The following is a 16,148-nucleotide window of genomic DNA, read 5'->3' as shown; positions in this document are numbered from 1 at the left end:
ACCTTCAAATTACTGTTATCACAGCGTGCAAGCTGCAGACATACTGCATCTTGCACAGCAAATGAAATGATGGTCCCAGCTGTGTAGGCTACCTCAAAGCAAGCCCACATAAATGTCCCCTGGACTCTCTGGCTTTGCACACTGTATCAAAGGCTTCAGTGACCAGCCCAGCTTCTCTTAGAGCACAAATTAATAGGCTCATTAGTGGAAACGGAGGCTACGTGTTCTGCCTGCCTGATTTACTAATGATCCTCAGATGTTTTTCTGCTGATCCTCAACACGTAGTGAAAGAGGTGGAAAGTATTTACAGGAAGATATTAAGCTGGGGGCATGTTTTTTGTCTTTGCTTTGGCTGTTGCTCAGAGGGTATATCCACCATGCCCTTCTGCTTTCTGTCAGGGGGAGTGCTTGGAGTGGTAGTTTAGGAAAGGACAGAAGTCTCTGTGTTCTCCAGCAGCTATAGTGGGTGCATCAAGAGTGTCTCAGAGCAGCTTCATTCTCAGATCAAGTCCCATCAGGATTTTAATGAGACCTGTGGGTTAGGTCTAAATCCACCTCCTTGAAATGGTGACAAACAGTACTGAAATGAACAGGCTGGTTTTACCTTTCCTGACTGACACCATCTGGGGCTGCTCAGTATGTACAGTTCTTTTGTTTATCAACATTATGATTTGGGTTTTTTCCCCCTATTATTTTATATCTGATCTTGTGATGTTTGGAAAATGAGGCCTTAATTTCCTGTTCTTTTAAAGATCTCTAAGAACGTATGTTTTCAGGAAACTGGGAGTATGAAAAGACTCCTTGTGCACACTTGATCTGCAACAATGCAGTGGCAAATCTCAAACAAGGAGGGCAGAATTAGCAAACCACATCGAGCCAATATTGTCTAATGTGGTCATTACAGACTGTCTGCATCTGACTGAATTAGATGAAGATACTGCAGTTTGTGAAGTCACCTTCAGAATTCACAGCAAGAAAATTCAATGGACCCAGACAGGATGCTGCAGAAAGCCAGCAAGTCCAAAGGACAGGCTTTTTGCTCCATGATTGCAGGATCAAACTTCCCTGGTATATCTCAGCTGGGATTATTTGCTATTTAGGTTCTCAAATGAGCACCAGCAAGTGCAGTTTTATCTCTCTGGGAAAGCTGTAACCTGTTTAAACACTTCAAGTAGTTACATTCCCTTCAGACTAGGGGCTCCCACAAAGTCAGGGGCTTTTGTTTCTTTCATTAGTTTAAAATGATATCTGAAATATATACTTACCAGTGGCCTCGTGGCAGGTTTCACATAGTATTGTAGAAGTGCTGAGGCTGGGAGTTGTGTATCTGTTTGGGTAGAAAAGCTTTGAGGAGGACGAGCTTTTCAGGCTTTAGTGGCCACAGAAATTACAAGCAACAAAAATTTTATGAGCTGTTGAACAAGCTTCCCTGCCAGTTCTGGGTCAGCTCAATGAAGCTGTATAAAACTGCTGTAAGCTGAGGAGCAGGTTTGGGGGGGACCTGGAGACCTTTGAATGAAAGATCAATCTTAGTTTGCCTCTAACATTTGTGATTAACTTACCTTGCCTCTTGTTCTCTAGAGCGGCAAGTCTGCAAAACCAAACCAGAATGGCTCTGGATATGCTCCTGTTGCCACTGTTCATTAAACATCAGGACACGTGTATTTTCTTATTACTTGAAAGCATATGAACAATTAAAAGTTGATGTGAACATGAAATGAGTAAGGCTTAGGGATCTGCACCCCTGATGGGAATCTGATGCTGTGACAGTTGTGGCTTTAAAGGACATGTTCTGGGGCTTCCTCAAACCCTGCCGACCCACGATGCATCTCTCCCTGTCATTTCAAAGGCTTCATGAATTCTGCCTAAACAAACAAACAAGAAATCATCCATGGCAAAGTCTGCCAGGAGGGAAGCTGTGGGAGGAAGCCCTGCATCAGGCTGGGGTGAGTGGTGGGTGGGGAAGGCTGGGGATGTCTGGAACTGCTGGAGCTCTGTGCTGGCTCCAGGCTCCTGGGAAAGGATTGTCCTATCAGCACTAGTGAGTCTTTCTTTGTTTCTTTCTTTAGACTTAAGTTCTGAGGTTCAGTGGGGAAAAAGTCTTGCCACAATGTGCAACAGAAAACCAAATGATTTTCTTTCTTTCTTTTTCTTTTTAATCAAGTAAAGCAAACCCAACAACTCCCCTGTGGCTCTCTGATTGACATTGTCTAAAACCACAACTATCTACAGCTCTATCACCTGCAGCTTTTCAGCAGGTGCTTTTCAGGCCTCAAGCTCTGTTTCAGCCCTGCAGGTGTGCTAAGCCTTGCACTAGCCAAATGGGAGTTACAGACTTGCTTAGTCCTGGAGGTGGTTTTTTTTCCTCCCTCCTGTTGCTCTCACTTCAAATGAGATCTGTATGGGTGGATTTACTTGCAGATCACAGATGAGACTTTTTTTCCCTCCTGATCCTGGTGCTGGTTAATCTCCTAATCATGCAAGATGTGTTGAAGTTTTCCCCTGGATTTTCTTGGTACTATGAGCCCCTATAGCTATGAAAATAACTACAGGACAAACAGAATCCTTTCTTGAGCCACTTTTCTCTCTGTTATTTTCAAAAGCATATGACAAATGGCAAATTGTCTATTTTAATAAGTAAAATGCTCTATTACAGCATCTTGCAATTTGATATGACATAACATGCATGAGCACGAGTAGCATCCCGTGACTTGGCAATGCAGGGCTTTAGGTTATTTAAACCTTGATACCCTTGTCCATGGTGATGTAGGAATGCATAAAAGAAGATACCTGTATGAGGGGTGGGGAAGAAAAAGTCTATTTCCATGTGGCTTGTGAGTTTGCTTAATTGAGCCCAAAGAGTGGCTACATCTGCAGTCTTTTTGGGTATGATTTATCTCCCAACATGACCATGAAGTTGAGCCTTTAATCCAAGCCTGGGTTCAGCCTGTCCACACCATGCCCAAGGTCTTTCTCTCTATACCTCCCTCTGCACCAGGTCTCCTGCAGACCCACAGTGCCTCTTGCCAGTCCCTCTCCAGCTGAGCCACACAGACACTCCTGCAGCTGCTTGGTCACGGGGAGTTTGATCTCTATTTCCCTAGGAATTCAGAATATTACAGTATTATCACTGCACTTCCCTCAATAACCACCATAGTAAAACAGGCTCTTAGGATGTGAAACAAACCAACCCCACTGTTGGTATAGTAAATCAGGATAAAATGTTGAGATCAAAATGAGGAATCACACTGCAAGGTACCAAAAACTTCTGACTGCACTTCAGCTTCTGCCTCGAGCAAGCTGTGAGATTAAGCTCTACATTTGTTTTTAAGTAGTTATTCTTATTTTCTTTCTTTCGGGGCTAATCTTTCACTGCAAATCTGATTCCTGATGGTAGAATTGTAGGAAAAAAATGCAAATCCTTAGTCTTTTAAGTTTCTAGAAAGGTTTATCACAATGTGAAAAGAAATAAATTGAGTTGAGGGGCAACAGAAGAGATTTCAAACCTGAACAAAGAGGTTTTTTTGAGCTTTTTGGCTTGTAAGTGTAGATGTGTATGCATATATGGATATATGCATAGGACATAGACATGCACGGATGGAGTAACAATATGTTTAGCCCTTGGACATAGAAATCCAAGAGTCAAAAGACAGTTACAGAATGTTTCTTATCAGACCTTTTTGCTCTCTGAGAAGAGAAAATAGCCCTTTGGTACAGTGTGGTAACACTAGTAAGAATTTTTCTTGTGGATAAACCAGATTGATCTGGTGCTAAATGACATGCTGCATGTTCCCATCGTGCTTAAACTGATCTTCAACCTTGCCTTACGACTCTGGGCTATAGCATGTAGTTGTCCTTTACATTTGCTTTACATCACTCTCATCTTCTGAGTCTACAGATTTTCCATTTTCATAAGAAATATCAAATTCATTCCACTCTTAACCAGAGGAGACTGTGGGAGGATTTTTGCTTTTGTGGGTTTCTTTACTAAGCTTGAATTAAAATAGAGCAAACTGTAATACAGATGCTATTTAAGGCCTGGGTGGTTAAGGAATACTTTCCATTGGGTGTTTGAAGTCTGCATTTCTGTTAATATTAAAACATTTAAACAATGAGTGGAAGAGATACCTCTGCTCAGGGGAATGAGTTACAAAGCAAGATATCTTTCTCCCTTTGGACTTCTGATTTAGAAAAAGCACGATCATAAACTTGACGTTAGAAAGTATCAGCGTATGAAAGAACACCAGGTGACAAACCAGGTATTCTTCTTTCCTTGGAACCACTTTCAGAAACATGCAGATGTCTTACTAGAATCTATTTTTTCTGCAAGCCTGTCCTGAGAAACTGACTTTTATTTCCAGATTAGGCTAATAGCTACACCCAGTTACCACTTGGAACTTTCATCTTTGCATGATACAGTGGCAGTAAGTGTTAAAATGAAGTTGCTGTTATATGAAGGTTTACTTACTGCAGAATCAACAGTCAATGTGCTGCCTGTCATAGCTGAAATTGTTACATCCTTCCATGACTTTCTGAAACAAGATGTGGCTAGGGCAGTGACAAAATTTCCCAAGGATGCTAAATTGTTTGAGTTAGTGAGGTTGGTTGCTTGTGAACAGTGGCTAAATGAGCCTGTGACCAGGCATTACATTTGCAGACAACATTCACTATAGAGAACATCAATTGATGCTTATGTGGGGGAAGGTCTGTCCTTCACACATAAAATGATGGGCTCTGAGCTGGTCATTGCCACACGAGAATGAGCCATTAGCACTGTAATAGATATCTTGATGAAAATGTCAACCCGATGACTGGGAAGAGTAAGAAAAGGAAACACAAACCTAGTAATTATTAGGAAAATACAGAGGATAACATCATGATGTTATCCTGATGTTACTGTGTGCAGTGGTGCCTCTTGCATTCCAAAAGAATAAAGCTGAAAACACTCACAAGGAGGCAGAAAACAAAATCAGTTGTAGAGGAGCCTCTGTAAATAGATGAATAAGCAAGAACTCTTCAGCAGAAAAAACTGATGCTGGGTGTGGTAGATGATTTGTATTGGAAAGAAAGAGCAGGATCAACTGTTTGCTGCACATCCAGCAGAGCTGAGGGCTGCTCAACTGAAAATGCATCTTGGGTGATGTCTCTTCTGTGATGTGTACTTATCCAAATGATTGTAAGGGGTAACTGCCCATCTCTCATCCTGATAAAGCTGGGCAGCTGCTGGTAGTATTTCACACTTACATTAAAAGGCCAGCCTCACAGCCCCTCAGCTGGGACGTTTTGGTTGTGTATCTTCTGTTCCAAAGTCTTTGTTGCTCAGACATCTCATTTAGGGAAAAGAAACCATTAAGAGTCAGAAATGAAGTTATTAAATCATAATATATGCATCTAGAATTATGCTGTATAATGTGATGGTGAGAACATTAATCTTTCTCCACATTAATAAGGAATAGTTTTCAACCAAAAGTTTGGTGTGCATGCCAAGCACTCTGGGGTTCTTCTAGGACAATTTCACCAAAATGTGAAAAATAGAGGCAGTGAGTCCCATAACCAGAACAGGACTCTTCTTCTAGACAGGGAGTTCAGATTTCCAAAGAGGAGACACTTTGAGTCCATGTGAAAGTGTTAATTAAAATAAGTGAAACTGCTCAACAGTGCATTCTAAGAACAAGAATGGCTTTTTCAGTTGGCAATTACAACTGTAAATATAAAGAAGGAAACTGTTTAGATGATTTGTTCAGTGTCAGTTTGCTCAGCATTAAGACTTACTAACAGGGGAGCATAGATAAGGCAGCTCTGGTAGTCCAAATGATAAATTATTAAAATTCCTATTACAAACATGGAGCTAATATTTGGAGTTATACTGGTGTGCTGGGGAAGCTTCATCAGTAAAACCCTCATCATTTCTGAGCTGCCTTGGGCACATGTTAAGTCAATCAAAGAATCTTGACTTCAAGAGTTTAAGTTCACAAGCCGTGGTACAAGCAACTGTCACATCTGCTAATGCTCACTCAAGCAGTTAATGTAACTGTTGGGAGGTATACAGCTACTTGTGAAGTTTTTCATTTCGTTATTCCTGATGTGCAAACACTTCTCCAATAAAAATCTGGAGGAAGAAGCTGGATGAATAGCTGGGATGACTTCTGGGAAAGGCAGCAATGCCCAGAAAAGAAGAACTGAAGCGATGGTGAATTGCTGCTGTGGACACACAGATGATGTGGGCCTGTCCAGGAATTGCTGAGCCTGTGAAAACCTCTTTTTAGCAAACCAGTTTATGTGAAAACTCAGAAATTCTTCCTGTGCATCACAAGCATCTGAAGACGAGTACGTCCCATAAGGTGGTTTTATCAACCTCATAGATATTCACCATGGCAACCCAGTTTCTAGAGTTACAAGAAACTGTGAATTCATTTTGGGAATTAATGTTGATTACAACAATTTGAGTTTGGGACCCAAATATTTGTTGTTTTTACAGAGTTATGATGCTAAAGCTATTTGTTGCTCATACTCACAAAGTACAAGTTATGCCACCTAACACAAGTGAAGGGTTTCTGTCAGCACTGCCCAAGTGTCACTTCTGGCAGAGTCAATCACAATTGTAATTAGAATGATTAGAATTATTGTAACAGAAATTCTACTTGTAGAGAGTTGACTCAAGAACCACAGAGCAATGAAGTTGGAGAATGTTCCTCTTTCCATAGTATTAAAGATAACAGAGCTTGAGAGCTATGACATCTTTGAAGGTGAACATCTTTCTATTGAGAAATTTACCTGCATTTCAGACTCTTGCCCATGTATTTCCCTGTTCATTTGCAGTGAGCTATTGTATTCCCCCAGGTCCACAATGGAAGCAAAGTATGTGCAGCCAAAATGATGCTTGAAACTACTTAAATCCCTAATTTTTTTTCGCTCTGCAATGAGGGCTGCTAGAGCTCATAAATGATGTCTGCCTTCTGAATGCATCTGCTTCCTGCTTGAGAAGTCTAAATTAGCACAAAACTCAATTTGTATGAAGATATTTCTAGTTGGATGGAAGTTCACCTTCCTCATTAGGGTGCAAAAAAAACAGAGGGTGAGGAAAAATTATTTTGAGCTCTGCTCTGAAGCCGTTGGCAGTGTTCTTGATTTCTCACATACAAGAAAACCAAACCCATTTTTTTCCCATTAGAAGTGTTTTGAAACTTGATTAGTTTCAAAGAGGACAGAGATGAGCTGTGTCTAAAAATGCTACTAGCTTCCAGCTAGCATTTTTTTGATGGCTTATGGACAAATTGCCCTGCCTTTGTTGGATATAGAAGTCTAGTCTTAGTGTTTGGCCAAGGGGCTGGGGAGTTGCATGAACACAATGAGGGTTTTTTAGGGAACACCATTGAAATAATGAAAAGAATTTTGCTTCTCTGAGAGCTTGTATGAGCCAGCAATGTGCCCTCATGGGCAAGAAGCCAATGGCATCCTGGGATGTATCCAGAGGAGTGTGGGCAGCAGGTTAAGGGAGGCTCTGCTGCCCCTCTGCTCTGCTCTGGTGAGGCCTCATCTGGAGTCCTGTGTCCAGCTCAAGAGGGACAGGGAAGTGCAGGAGAGAGGCCAGTGCAGGGCCACCAAGATGATCAGAGGACTGGAGCATCTTCTTTATGGTGAAAGGCTGCGGGACCTGGGGCTGTTGAGTCTGGAGGAGACTGAGGGGGGGATCTCATTAGTACTTAAGAGTATTTGAAAGGTCAAGGGGATGGGGTGACACTCTTTTCTGTAGTGTCCATTGATAGTACAAGGGGTAATGGAGAAAAGCTGGAACACAAAGTTCCACTTAAGGAAAATCTTCTTTTCTATGTGGATGAGGGAGCCCTGGCCCAGGCTGCTCGGGGAGAGTGTGGAGAATCCTTCTTGAGAGGTTTCCAAACCCGCCTGAATGTGTTCCTGTGCAACAGATGAACCTGTGTGAGCAAGAGGGATTGGACTAGATGATCTCCAGAGGTCCCTTCCAACCCCTACCACTCTGTGACTCTGTGATCATTATCCTGGTGCAAGATTTTGAGACAAGTTTGAAAGCCTTCTACTTGGTTGGAAGCCCTGATGGTATAATTGCAATGGGAGAGGAGTGGAGATTTGTGGTATTGGCAAGGATCTGTACAGTTCATTGCTTCTGAAGGACAACATGGTGCTGCAGAGAAGCACCTTATTACTGCGTGGTTGATGTAAATGCCAGTTCCTCTGCAACAACTGTTTTTCTTATCCCATCAGGTTTAAGGACCTGGAAGAGGTCCACTAAAATGACTGATTGCTCAGGAGCTACTTTTCATATGTGACTTCAAACACTTGGAATTTCCACACACTCTCTGCAAAGTCAGGCATGAAAAAAAGTAGGCATATATCTTTCCTTTCCTCTCTCTTTTCACTTTATTGAGGGTTCAGAGGAGAATTCATGATTTGCCATAAAAAGCATAATGTGAAGTTCAGGATATACTTCTGGGCAGAGCCCTCCTGACCTCTTGGGAAAGCTTGTGTGAGCAGCCCTAGCTTTTAAAACAACAAGGAAGGCCCTGGAGTGCCACAGAGAAGCATAACTTAATTGCTGTGACTTTCTATGTAAAGTGAGGCATAAATCCTTACTTTAAACTTGTGCCTGGGTGTTGCTTCTGCTGATAATGTAAATCTGCTGCATTTTTGAAAGGTCTAGGTCAAGGGAGGAAACTTGGGTTTAATGAATCACTTCATAAAAATGGGTTTCTGCTTTTCACCATGAAGAAAACTTATAATTCAGGATTACAGGGTGTTTTGCAGGGCTGTTTGTATTAATATTTACTCTGCAGCAGAACTAACTCAGATAAATTGACAAAATGAGAGTGCCTGATTTTCCCAGAGGTACCCCTAATGTTGAAGGCACATCTTTTCCTTTGGAGAAGGGAGTGAATCTCTACTCCAACAAACCTCCACCCATCCACCTCCCAGGTACCTGTGCCCTCAGCTGGCAGAAACTATTGAAATGATTTAAATAGTCTTCAGTGCTCTTAATTTCTCCAAACCCAGGCTGCCTAATGCAGCCAGAGGTAGCAACACGCTGTGTTTCTGCTTTTAAACAGCATCAGCAATATTGTTTACCTTGAGGATCCACCCCCAGTAACTGGATTAAGCTGGAGTTCAGGGACAGTTCCTAGAAATAATGGAATTAAAGGCTTGTAAAAAACCTGCTTTTAGTTAATGTTCTTGTATGTCATGCTCAGACTGAATGCTGGAAATGCTTTTTGCCATAATTTTCTCCCTTGCATCTTGGGCTTTGGGATTTTCTCTCCTTTATTTGCTCTCATGCTAAGTCCTTGGGAGAAGCTATTTTGCAAAGAGCTATGAATATTTGGGTAGAGAAGATTGCCATGATAAAGACATTAGGTTTTCATTTGCTGTTGTTGCTAATTGATCTGTAGCCCTCTGTAGCAGTCATACATCCCACAATGCTGATTCCTTATTGCCAAAGTAACTAGGAACAAGCATGGGAACGTTTTGGATTCCTTCTATAACCTAAGGCAGCCTTTTAGCTGCTGCACTTGCACCACATTCATGGTTATTCCCTCTCTCTGGCAGACCATGTTTCTTTGGGTTTTTTTTACACTTTCTGTGATTGAGTCTGTTGTTGTGTTTAAAAACCTCTCTATGTAACCTAAAGACTGACCATGAAGGATGTTTTCCTCAGTAGTCCAAAGGATTTTGAAGCATAAGTGTTACCTCTTCATACTCCTTCTCTGTGCTGAACAGAGTGGTTGGGTTGGCAACCACAGATGGATTCAATGGAAGACAGCTCTGTGGGTTGGGTAGGAAGTGTCTGGGCAACAGAGGAGGTGGTTACTGAACATGATGAACCTCAGCACCCACAAAATGGGTTGTCTCCAGCTGATATCTAGCCAAATAACCTATGACAGGGTGAACATATTGTGAGTAGACAACATATTGTGCAAAAACTGCTCAGGGAGAGTATGTTTGGCTTTACCCTCCAGGATCTGGAGTTAAGGGCAAGTGCAGCTCAGTGGGCTGAATAAACCTGACTGATAACCCCAAGACATGGTGATGTGTGTGGGCACAAAGACTGAGGAGGGCAAGCAACCCAAGACCCTTGTCACAGTCATACCTGAACATGAACCTGAGCAGGATCAGACCTGTAGCTAACTGCAAAATATCAGTCCCATTGCTCTTACATAGAGAGCAAACACAGTCCTCAGTCTCTGATCAGAGAGATACTTTAAGGAAAGAAGTAACAAACATTCGTAAACATCCATTATGGGGTTGTTTTAAGATGTTTATGTGCATTGCCTAGGAAACCCACCACAGTTTATCCATCTGGCTCTTATGTGCTGAGGTGGCACTCAGTGCTTACCTTTTTCTCTAGGTACTTAAATCCATCAACAGACACTAAAATGAAGATGACTCCCTATCTTTGAAACCTAGCATCAAAGCAGAATGTCTGTGTCTTGATTTGGAGGTGAAACTCCCCCTGGCTGGAGTTTCCCTTAGAGTGGAGGAGGAGGCTGGAGAGTTGCAACTGAATTCAGGCAAGGGTCATGGAAGCAATCGTTGACTTCATCTGTAAACAAAGACCAGGCAGCCCATTTTTCAAAGTGTTGTTGGAAAAATGTCCAAAGGCATATCTGCAGTTTAGAAACCCAGCATATGCCACAACGTCTCAGCAACAGATCTGGGCAGTGGAATCATAGTTCTATAGATACTGCACAAAAGTAGCCATAGCAATGCTAATTTGTGGGTTGTCTGGGGAGCAAACACTGATCATTAGAACAAGGCTAATCTCCTCTGTGTTTTTTCCTAATAAAAAGGAAGAGCACTAAATAATTAACACAAACAAATGAAAACTAATTTGCCAATTTTTAGTTTTTACCCAATTGCATGATCCATGTTAATGAATAATTTACAAGCCAGAAACGAGTCTAAAACGAAGCTATTTCTCTGGGGTCTGCTGTACATGATATCTGAACATCCTAGCTGACTGTTCATTTTTATTTATATAGAGAGATATATATATATATATAAAAAGAGTAAAAAATAACCCCAGAGAAAACAGCATTCAACATGAACCAGGCTGTAATAAAAAGAGCTGCAGACTCCAGAGGTTTTACCATTTCCTTATAGACCTGGGATCATTTGTCTGAGGCTGTTTTTGAATTATTCATATAAACTGTAGCTCTTTTGCTTTCAGAGATTGAATGCAAGCAGCTTCTATCTTATGGCTTCACATGCTGCTTTTTTGTTTGCATTTAAGTTTTTTATAGGGTGCCCTTTATTCAAAGGCTCTGCTGGATGCAGCGGGATTCTATCAGCCGCACATTAAACATTAAGAACCTGTATTGTGGTTAATACTGAGGGTTTCACACAGCAAATAAGGCAGCTGGTGGGAGGGTGAGCCAAGGAAACAAGGGAATGTAATAACTGAAGAGCTAATAAACCTTGGAAATAATGCTGTGGTTCTGCTTTGACTTTAGAGTGCTACCACCAAGGAAAAAGTGTTTATTATTTTAGCTCCAAATGTACATGTTGGTTTTCAGAATGTTCTGCATATCCCTGCCCCAGACCTCTAGAAGACTAACAGGACATTAGATTAGCACCAATGCTTCTCTAGTAGCATTTTAGTTTGGCTCAGAGATTGTCTTTGAAACAAATTTCCCAGTTGCCTTCCCTTACTGTCCTTGGACTCAGAACAGCTCGTGCTGCAGACACTGCATTTGTCATAGCCAGAGCTCAGCTGAATGCCACTGATGAGTGTTTGCCCAGAGGAGCAGGTTGCTGATATTCCTCACTGCTTACCAGAGCTTTGGTTTCACTGTACAAATCTGTCTCTGTTCTCTCCCACTACTTGTTAATGTAGATACTGCCACGAGTCCCACCCAGGGCATCACACCACCCCTTCAACCTTCCCACAAGATGCACATGATCCTTCAGGAAAGTGCAGTGGTTTAACTTTCCTACCCCTGCCCATGGTTAATCCAGTCTGAAGATGGCAAAGAGGAAAGGGAACATATATTCCTGGCTGTGTTGGAGCTCCTTAGATCCCAAAATATAAGAATTGACTGCACTCTTTAAATAGATAGATGTGGTTTGGGTGGAGCTTATGGATTGGATGACTACACAGGGTTTTACACTTTGCTTCTGGGCCACAACTTAGTTGGAAAACTTCTAGTCTTTCTCAACAAAACTCAAAATGACAGTGTGCAAGTATCATGCTCCTAATACTCTTGTCAAAAACAAGGTGGTTCGACAGGATCTTCTTTTTGAGGAGGGAAAGAACTTCCTTTGGTAATCTTTATCTTCTCCTCAGTACTTCAAGAATAGGATTTTCCAGATATTACTTCAACTTCCTTTTAACCATCAAATGGCAGCATCCTGGTGTAAAGCATTATGGCCTTATTGTCATGAGATGAGCAGCATTCAAAACTGGTAACCAGCTTAAACTATGCCACTGTTTCACCTGCCTGGTGTCACTATTCTGTTTCTCAGCAGCTGTTCCAATTGTTGAGAGGAGATGTAAGCCAAGGAATAACAACACAGACTAGAGAGTTACCTAAGCGATTGAAGTAAATTAGATGGAGAGAAGAAAACTTGCCTACAGTTTGATTCATGTGTTTTACAGCCAATGATTCAAGATGATTCATGCTACAGTCAGAGAATACATTTGGGACAAATTCCCTAGGGTCCAGGCTAATTAGTACTTTGTCTACTTTACAGTAAGAGCTCTCCAGAATCTGGACTTCAGTACATAGCTCAGTAGCTGCAGCCAAGCTCTGGTAGGGATGTCCTTGGCTCAGTACTTCAGAGTGATATTAGAAGACGTGACAGAGCCCTGCTGTGCATCCTCATAGTTGTACTGTGATGTGGAGATGCTACATCAAAGGCTGCTTCTCATGGTGAGGGCTGAAGCTTGGTGCATGTAACGCAGAGAGCCTTCTAGTTCACGCTGAAGTTCATCCTAATCTTGGACAGCAAGTTAACACGTTTTTCCAAGTCCTATTTAACATAAAGAATAGAAGCAGATGCTCAAGTGCCAACTGGATCAGAAGGGATTTCCTTCTTTAACTGGGACTTTTGTGGCCATTAGGTGTTCAAATTCAAGCTGAGTAAGCTAAACTTGCTTAAAAACTCTCCCAGCATACCCTCTTGTGAGGCTTGCCCAGGACATGGCTTTTCTGTATCTTTCCAAGAAACACTGACCTTCCTGGGCTCTCTTTTTGCAGTTGGTTTTGTATTTGACATGTTAAGCTGATGAAAAACATTCCCTGCTCCCCAGTTCAGACATCTAGATTTCAAGTTCTTGCTCCCTCCAGCCCTGCTTGCTGCTTCTTGGCCCCATGGTACTAAGCCAGGCTGCTCCCCACCCCATAAGCTGGAGCACTGCTGGTGAATAACACTCAGAAGGCATCTGGAAACCCAAGAAGTATCTCTCTCTCTCATACATCTCTGAGCCTTCAAACAAACCATTCTCTGGGCACTTGCAGCTTGTTATTCTGCATTTGCTGTTAGGGAGTTTTTGAGAATGATGAAGGCAACAAGTTTAGGCTTTACTCAGCAAATCCCATTCAGGTCAAGGCTGGGACATGCACCTGGCTTGCAAGGGATGAGAAAATACATAAGAATTCTTTTCTGAATCTCAAATGCTGAACTGGTCACCATATGTTAGCTCCAAACACAGCAAACTGCTGAGCATGGCTGAAGTAACATAAACTGTTAACATTGATGCTAGGGTTCTAATGCCAGGAGGATGAAAGTGAGCTGTTCCCAGCACTTAATTCTTTGTTAGAAATGCAGTAACAGCACCAATGACCAGCTCCTCAGCAGCTTGTAAAGGCTAATGTAGTGGCAGTCTTTACACAGTAGTGTCCAGTTACAAAACTTTTAAGGGAATCTCTTTCTCTGTGGTCTGGAAATCTGCTTTTTCTGGTGCTTTACAAAGAACCATAGGCCTGTTCAGGAAAATATCTGTGCAGGTTTGCAAGTGCTTTAGTATTTTATCATTATGTGTTCAACTGCAGTGATATCTTCCCAGTAAGAAAAATGCTTCCAATGGTATCTCCTTCGTGATAAGCTCTGCTTGTGAGAAGCAGACTGAGACGTTTGCTGGGCGAGAGGAGGAGAAGAGACCTCTTCTAACCTGTAAATGAGTTTCATTGGGTTTTCCCTGCTGATGAGTATCAGGTTAGAAACATAACTTCTGGCAAAGCCCTGGCAGCTCGTTGTAGCCAGCTATTGCATCGCCACTAATCAGATTTGTAAAGTGCCATCCTGATGTTTATCTGCTCCAGGTGAAAAGCGTCGCCGCAGCACATGGGATGCAGTTGCTAAGCAACCACCTTCAATTAAAACATCTTCTTAGATATCTGCAGCATATGAGAAATTAGATTTAACTCCTCAGGAGCTCAAACAAAAGCAACCTCTGAACCTGGCAGATATTACCATAGATCTCTTCTTCGCATCAGCAGTTGCTGTCACTTCACCTGTAATAGAGAGTCCGGGAGTGTTATTTCTCTCCAGGTTAACAACGTGACTCCTGCACGTGCTTCTCATTAAATGCTTTCAGAGTTGCAGGTGTCATGTTAATGTCAGACAGCTCTGAGGAGGGAGAGAGGCTTGAACCAACCTCTGACCTCAGGATTTTTGGACTTCTAACCAGAGAAACACAGAACTTCAAAAGGCTCAACCTTAGCCTCAAGTAGTGCTCAGATCTAAGTGCTGGAAAAGTGCTTGTTTAAAATAAGCTCTGACTAAATCCATTTTGAAAAGTTAATCTAAGCTTAGATTTTGAAAGGAGTTTGCCACCTCTGCCCATCATCACTGCCTGCTTCTGCTCCATCAACCCTGGTCCGTGGGGATCACAGCTGGTCCATTCTTCTTGCTTCAAAGGACTCCAGCACAGTCAGGAGATTTTCTTACTCAGACTCTGTGATGCACACCTTTCTGTAAAAGCTTACAAACACAGCTTTTGCTGCCTACATACCACAGGCTCCTCAGGTTTCCTCCTAAAAGCAACAAAAGGACGCTATTGGGGAAGTGCTATCATTTGTAGGGTGCTCTTTTTAAGACTTCCTACAGCTGCAATAGAAATAAGAGTCCAATAAAATTAAACTCTGAACATACTGTTTTACAATCTGCAAAGTGCTCAAATACCTGAATTTTGTTGAAAATTAATGGGATCTGAGTGCTTTTTCTTGGATCCTACGAAAAACCACACCTGAGCTCTTTCTGTCCTGAGATCCCAGGCTCTCTACAACTACCTGAAAGGCAGCTGTAGGGAAGTGGGGGTCTATCTGTTCTCCCTAGTAACAAGCAATAGAACAATGGAAACAGTCTCAAGTTGCACCAGGGGAGGTTCAGGCTGGATGTGAGGAGGAATTTCTTTGCTGCAAGGGCTGTCAGGCATTGGAAGGGGCTGCCCAGGGAGATGCTGGAGTCACCCTCCCTGGAGGGGTGTCAGAGGTGGGTGGATGTTGCACCGAGGGAAGTGGGCTGGTGCTTGACAGGGCTGGGACAGAGGCTGCACTCCATGAGCTGAAAGGTCTCTGCCATCTGAAATGAGTCTATGATTCTGCTGTGGAGGATGATTCACAGCATTTGTGCATTTGGAGTCTTGCTGAAGCATTTTGTTTAGGACTTGTGTATCTTGTGGAGAAACTCAGACAAAACCAGAACATTCTGCTGCTGTTCTTTGGAGCAGCCTTCTAATCACTTTCCTGGAGGACAGTGAGCATCCTGAAGGTAGTGTTGGAAGCTTGGAGGTCTTGAAAGAAGTAGATAATATTGGAAGCTTCTCCATACCAGATTTTAGAAGTTGATACAAAGAGGTATAAACACAGAAGAGCAGCAAACATCTGTTTCATTATGTTTTGATGAGGTCCAGTGCCTTCCCTCTTGTCTCTCTGTTGAAACACCCATTGCTTATCATCCTCCAGCACCTCAGATGACATAACAGCAATAACCTGAATGCTGGATAATGGCAATGATTTACCATAAGCTGGGAAGTAACTAAATCCCAGCTTTTTAGAATGAGAGGACTTTGTGTATCTTTTTGTGTTCTTTTAATACCTGGGGGTTTTCATTCACCAAAGGAGAAGGCCTGCATGGTTGCTCAGCTGCTGGACAGAATACCTCACAACTTGCAATTA

Source organism: Colius striatus, chromosome 12 (genome assembly GCF_028858725.1).
Source record: "Colius striatus isolate bColStr4 chromosome 12, bColStr4.1.hap1, whole genome shotgun sequence".
NCBI classification, from domain to species: domain Eukaryota; kingdom Metazoa; phylum Chordata; class Aves; order Coliiformes; family Coliidae; genus Colius; species Colius striatus.
The sequence above is the reverse complement of the archived record's forward strand: the minus strand, read 5'-3'. Positions refer to the sequence as shown.